This window comes from Aplysia californica, unplaced genomic scaffold (genome assembly GCF_000002075.1).
Source record: "Aplysia californica isolate F4 #8 unplaced genomic scaffold, AplCal3.0 scaffold00664, whole genome shotgun sequence".
Taxonomy (NCBI): Eukaryota; Metazoa; Mollusca; class Gastropoda; order Aplysiida; family Aplysiidae; genus Aplysia; species Aplysia californica.
This window is the reverse complement of record NW_004797934.1, coordinates 173688-181121: the sequence shown is the minus strand read 5'-3', so window position 1 is coordinate 181121 and position 7434 is coordinate 173688.

Genomic DNA, 7434 nt, shown 5'->3' with positions numbered 1-7434 from the left:
CCCCCCTATCGTGATCAAGTGCCAATAACGACTGCTGACATTGACATGATGCTTTTAGCGATACTTTACATTTTCCTGTACAAAAACACTGTATTATGATCTTTTCACAAAAACTCTAATTCTAATGCAAACATACTATGGTTGCAGAAGCATTCATAAACATTTACCTTAAAAGCACTTCAGATTGAGCATGATTATCAGAATGTAAAGTTTTGAAAATACTTCTGGGATGCAGAGAACGTCACGTCTGCCTCATCATAATCAGAAAGTGTTTGTAAACGTAATGAAACAATGTTGACAAATCAGGTAACGTAAACTTGGAATTACAGTTTTGATGTCAGATCTCTTGTATTTTAGGTCTTTTTTTGGGTTTTTTACAGGTTAGCGCAACAGAACGAATGAGATCCTAACAAAGAAAAAGAAAGAAACCTTCTAAGATCAATATTTACGTCGCCTGTAAAGCAATCACGTGTGGCCCTAACAGAACTGGAAAACAGGAGAGTATTTCTTTTTGCAGCCTTGTCTCTGCAGACATTCGCCCAAGATAGGGCACAGTTCTGTCCTTATGTTTTTGCTGCTTGCCAAATAACAACAAACGTTGCCAAGGACCTTATGCATATGTTTTTCTTTTGTTGATTTTGTTGTTGTTGTTGTTGTTGTTTTTATTGTTGTTGTTGTTTTTTTATTGCCTTTTTTGCCTTGTTTTTATTTTGTTTGTTTGTTTTTGCTTTAAGAGAGCCAGCATGCGATAATAAATAGATTTTGTATTAATTTCACATCGCTGATTTCGTCTGACTTGAACAGTGACATTTAGTGAGAACCCCCTCCCCGCATGCCGTTTCAATACAGATGAGAACTGTACTTTCCAACTTAGGCGATATCGCCCACCTGAGGGCAAGTGGCTCATTTCGGTGGGCGGTGGAAACCCCCAAGTTTGTGACAGGTATTTTAATGCCCGCTAGGAAATACATGTAAGTGAGCGGTTCGAACATTTTAGTGTTGTAAAGGGGACAAAAGTGAGCGCTGGCTATAAATAAAAAAGATTTACAAACATTGATGGTTTAGCTCCTTACGAGACAGATTGTTTCATGGTGAATGGCATGAAGTATCCCGCTAGAGAAAAACAGAATTGTATACTAGAAAAAACACCTCTCTACCAAGACTCGAACTCGTGTCTTAAACTCTTCATGGCCAGGAGTTTCCTAGGCAATGGTATACCCAAACAAGGGACGCCTCCCAGAAAAGGAGAGTGTTACCCTTAAAAGTTTTTAGGACAATCTGCTCATCTTTACCTATTGGTATTGTTTTGATTGCCTTTTCAAAGCAAACAAGATCCCTTCTTTTTCTCTTCCTCTTCAGTTCGTACTAACGTAATAGAAGGATGGTCTAATACAGACTTGGTAGTTTATACTGTTGTCTCATACTACTGACCTTACAGATATATAGTACCGTTTCGTTAGAGAAAAGATTCAGAACTTATGGAGCAAAGTTATTTACTACCGTCGTCCCTTTGAAAAAAATTCCACTTTCTAATGACGTCAGGCTTGGCTTTCCATCATCAAGATCTCCTTTCTCAGAAGAAACTTTTGAGATCTTTTGATGACGTCTTTCATGTTAACTAAATCGTTTATTTATGCGAGTACAATATAGTGGCTTACCTTACAAGAAGACCAAGTTCAAGTTCAAGTTCAAATTAATTACTGTTCTTAGCTTCTTCTCGCCCTGACAATGACAACCATACCTTTTGTAGTTCACAGACGAATACTCCATCATGGAAAAAGATAAGAAAAAAAAGGAAACTGCATTCATTGAGCTTCTATTGTATAGTTAATCTATTACAGTGCTTGCCAGCCTGGGTGATATCGACCTGTGGCCTATTTGATAATTTGGTGGGCGGTGGGGATCACATGGGAAGTGGCAGGCATTGTTATATATATTTAATGCCTGTCTGGGAAATGCATGTAGGTGGGCGGTAACAAAAATTTAGCGTCTTAATTTACATGTAAGGGGGCAAAAACAAACTCTGGTTATGAAAAAGTTGACAAACATGCAGTGGCGAAGCGTCTACATAATCAAATAATCACTGCTTCCCTTCCTAATTTTGAAACATTGTCGCAGTCAAATTCACTCATTGACGTAGCCCTCATAAATTAAATGTAAAAAGACGTTCATAATCACCAATGACTATGCATAACCTTCAAAACCGTTTCATTGCCACAGAAATAGCCTGTTCGCCCCTATCGGGCCACTCCATAAGCAATCCTAAGCTTTGATTAAGTAAGCTTAAAGTGAGGCTAGAAGAGTCTACCAATAGAGTTGAAGGGAACATGTGCATAGCAGTCAAAACTGTTTCATTGCCACATATATCCTGTTCACCCTTTTCGAGCCACAGTTATAAGCAGCCACACGCGCTGATTATGTAAGCTAACTATTACACTGGTCGAGTCTACCTCACAGATGTGAGGGGAACTAACTCCTAATAATATCTTGACTGCTGCCAGTGTTTGTTTGTTTTCCTCGACTTTTTAACGTCCTATAATCAGATCATGAACTCGATTATGACACCGGCTCCTGGCCTCGAAAAGCTAGACAAAAACTGCCAAATGTGAAATAAAAAAATTATAAATGTCATGCTCTACCAAAGTGTTTAGACTGTCAGGTATACTGACATCTCTGCTTCTTTCCTTGGTGTTCGTGTATTCAAATCTAAAGTTAAATTTAAGGTTAGTGAGAATAAATATTTAATGAAATACTTTCCCGATTATTTTAGCCGCCTCCAGTAAGTAAGATTCTTGTGACTTGTGTGAGTGTGATGTATCCAGGCCCTATCTGGTTCCATCTCACTTTGATTACCCTGTCAAACAAGTCAGCCCTCGCCCCTGCAAACAGGGTATATTCTAATAACTAATTGTAATTTAGTTAGTTTATAATATAGTTAAACGATATAGGATACAAGCGAAAAAACGGAGGAAGACTTTGAAATAAGATAATCTGCTCTTAAACCAGACCCAAGAACAGTTTAAAAATTCAGAGATCCCTCCGCGCGTTTGTAATGGATGGTATGAGGTACACTTTTTTCACCTCTTTGCTTGTCTGTCTTTCCTTTTTGCCCTCCTTTTCACACCTAATACTGAGCACAGGCTTATAACATCTCCCCGCGAAAGGTCTTACTCGTATCTCTGCCAGTGCACAATAATGAGAGGATAATATATTACACGCTTGTACAGGGCTGAAAACTGAAAGACAGCGATTCCTGTTCATTAAGAACAATGATCCGTCAATTTTTTCTCAATTCATCAAATTTAGAATCGGGTGTTTTCATCTGCTGGGATCCCGTGGTATATCTAAAGACGGGAGAGGGAAAAAAAAAAAGAGAGAGCGAGAGAGAGAGAGAGAGAGAGAGAGAGAGAGAGAGAGAGAGAGAGAGAGAGAGAGAGAGAGAGAGAGAGAGAGAGAGAGAGGGGGGGGATAATGTTTATATTATAATAATATATCGTCGTCTTGTTCGTTAAGTGTTGCAAAAATCTGTAAGACCTTCAGTTCTTCCACAAGGTAAATGCATTTACTTTAGCGAACACCCCAAGGAAAAAATGTAGGTCATTTTGGAAGATTAGTAACTTGATAGTTCAGGCAGACTGGAGAGTAAATAATAATATGCATTATTCATGTAAACGTTTAATAAGAAAAGTAGACTTCACATTGAACTGATAACTCTCAGCATAACAGCGTAATAATATAATATAAGCATACACTGGACTTTTTAGAGTTTCAATCAAGTGATGGTTTAAGGTTATACGGATAAATAATACGACCGTGTTGCATAATGGCCTTGTCCCATCATTCGTTTCTTTTACCCCACTTTAATAGTTGTAATTATGAGAGGTATTGTTTTACTTCTCAATCGACATAAGTTAGATCGTTTTTGGGACAGGCTTCTTGGACCTCGTCTGCCAGGGCCAGTCTGGACTGACGGAGATACTCGGTAATTAATTTTCAAGAAAACAAAAAACAAAAACAAACAAACAGTCTTAATCACTCGGGAATCGAACATATAATATCTTCTGTTTGAGACGACGAAGAGCCTGTGCCACTAATACCACAAGCATGGTCGTCCTACGATTGAGATGGTCCTACCAGTCTCAGACAAAAATTCCAGATAAGGTAAAATTGTCCAAGACAGATCAGCAATTATTGGAAAAAAAAGTGGATGTCTTGAACAGGTGAACAACTTATACAGTGTTATTATGATGGGTTTTTTTAAACGCCAGGAAGGGGGGGGGGGGGGGGGGGGGGTTGTACAAGTGGTTGTCTTGGACAGGTAGTCATTAGAGCAGACACGTCTGTAATTCTGCTGTAAGTAATGAAATCGCAGAAAACTACATTTTTCAGCCGTTCGGGCAAATCTTATCGATTTTTTTCCATGTCTACTCCAAAACACATTACTTTGTGGATTTTCTGAAAAACGCTGAGCTAAGGCACAAAAATATGTTAATTATTTGCACTTTCCAAGAACGCTCACGTTTTGAGAGTCACCAAACTTTGGCGGCCACACAAGGCGACCCCCACCTCCTTCAATCGCAAATATCTTGACTTCGGGCAAGACTGATACGCATTTTGTATTCATCAACAGTCAGACCGATGAACAGGTTTTAAAATGATACCAATAACTCCAAATGCCCCAAAAATGACGAGTGCCTTAATTATTCCACCGCGTGGTGAAGGAAATTATACTGCTCATTACGAGTTCTGTCAGTACGTCCTAAAAGTAAAGGGTCGCTTTTTTAAAGACAAGCGGGCTAACCCAGATTTCGGGGGTTTCCAGAAATCTTCACTTACACCAAAAGTGGGCATTGCCCTATCTACAGGAGAAGTTTCGTTTCATTGAAATGTATATATATATATATTGTGTTGTTATAAAGAAAACTCTCCTTGTCTTTTACAGAAACTGAACAAGTATCCAAAAACTTTACCTTCGATTTTCTCAAAACATAATTTTTCCGGATAGCCCCCTTGTGCTTAAAAGCGACCAGTTATGGTAGCCCGTGAAATCTACAACGTTGTATTGTGGGAGCCACGATCTATCAGTCTGTAACCAGGTGACTGTTAGGTTCTTAGATGACAGGGAGATTATGTTTATACGGTACTAATCTGGGACTAGCACAGATAATTTTAAGGAAATTCTGTTAATGTTAGTTGATAGCATTATGAAATACTAAAAGCTTTGCTTTATAAATCAAATGGAAAAACTGATCCATCGTTAACGTTTTCTGTCATAATTATGTTTCAATCCTAATATTTCTGAATCTAGGATTCGACTTATCTCGTCTAAAATTAATGCTCATCTGGAAAATACACGTATTTTCTTAATCAAACACATTTCTGTGTGGATGTTTACTGTAAGACGTTGACTGAAGGGGCATAACAAATATAGATTTGCAGTTTCTAAGAACACTCACGTTTTAGAAGTCACAACATTCTAACGGCAATTTTCTTTATGTGCCCAGTTTGTCGTGGTAGGTTCCAGACGTTGCACTTTATTTTTGACGTTTCTGAATTTTGGAACTAGTTTCATTTTGTAACTTTAAAACAAGTATTACTGGATTACCTTTTGATTGATGTGTCCTGCTTGACTTGATTGATTTATTCTGCGTCACATTTTAGTGAATGTATTCTTCGAATCAAGTTTGATTTGTTACTGACACTGCTGATTTATAGGTCTATATTTGTCAACTTAATTCTTGCACAACCTCTACTTGCAGATCGTGACTGTCTACAAGAAGGAGAAAAGCAAAGGATGCTGTCCTTCAGGGGGAAAAAACAACATAAGTTGGTCTTTCATGAATTTGCGTTTTAGTTTGATGTTACTGTATCTACTTGCCCCCCCCCCCCTCCCCAGCACAACATTCTTCTACCACCTAGGAAAAATCCATGCGCTAGTGCTCTACAGGGAATACAGTGTGTGTGTGGCGACTTCGAGAGATCTGCATTTGCCTAGTTTTAACCCTCGTCAAAACTAAATGAATGCATTTATTTTGTATCATTTTTTAACGCTTTCTTTCTATTAGTTTGGAATATTTCTGGTCTCAAAAACTTCCCCCAAAGCCACGGTTTAGAAAAAAGGAGAACTGCTTCACTTCTTTCCGCCAAGACGGTTGTTAGATATAGTTTGTTTTGTTTTGGCTTCACTATATTTATTCAGTAGATTTAGTATGCGCCCTTGAAATCTTAAATTGAGGAATGGTGTTTATTGACTCTACTTTCATCCACAGTGACAGGTATGCCGTGTTGGCCTTTGCTGTGTTTGTCCTCTGCCATTCTATCAAACTACTCGGACTATTGGGCGCGTTGCTGGCCACTTCCTGTGTCCACATTCAGATGTCAGGGGGAGGTCACTCAAGCTGTCGTTGGCAGATTCGTTAGTCCCTTTCTCCTCCCAGTCAGTAACCCTTTTCATGGACAACCAAAGAAAATCTTACGAGTTTCCGTTCTTCCAAGGTAGCCTATCTGCGCAATTTCTTTCGAAACGCCTGGAAAAACCGCCGGGGTCATTGATTCTGGCCAGGGAGATCCCAAAACTTATCTGGTTGGGCTGTGGTTCATTGAACTATTGAACTTCTTGGTCTCAGTTTCACGACCTTACGCTAGACATTTTATCCTCTTAGGAATTTGATTGACTTTTGTCTCGAGTGGTAGCATAGTTAAGGGGATTTGCTCGTTTACCGAGGTTAAAGTCAAATACCTGTTGCTGCTGCTGCCAGTGGTGGTGGTAGTGCTGCTGCTGCTGTTGTTGTTGTTATTGTTGTTGTTCTTGTTCTTGTTGAAGATGATGATGATGATGATGATGATAATGTTGGTGTTTTTTACGTCATCGATCTTGCCTTAGCCTTTGGTCGTTGTCGTCAACATTGCTGTTATTGTTGTTGTTGTTTTGTTAGTGATATTCCAGTTGTTTTACGTTTGTGTATTACAATGTTGGTCTTTTCAAAGGTGGGGGAAGTTGAACACACCCTTAGACACACTACCATCTGTGCACATCCAGGCTCGCCACTCCTATGGGACCACAAGAGGGTGGCCTTGAAGCTGACGCCATCTACCAAAAATGTGTTTCGCTTATTGTAAGAAAGAAAGAGCGCAGGGGAGGAAAGTGGAGGGGGAACGACTCGAAAACTGACCCCCTAACTCCCCCAACCCTACCTTTACCCTCTTTGAACCAGCTCGACACATTAATGCGAGTTAATCACCCCCACCCCCTTTTTTCCTGGAAGTTGGACAAAGAGTGAGACCCCTTTTGAAAAAAATCTTCAAAGTGAAATGCATTTGTGTGGCAGCGTTGTGAAATCAGGCGCTCGTCAAAATAATACGAAGAAACCGATTTTTTTTTCTCTTTGATCAATTAAAAAAAAATTTGATTTTGTTTTATTTTCTAACTTTAAA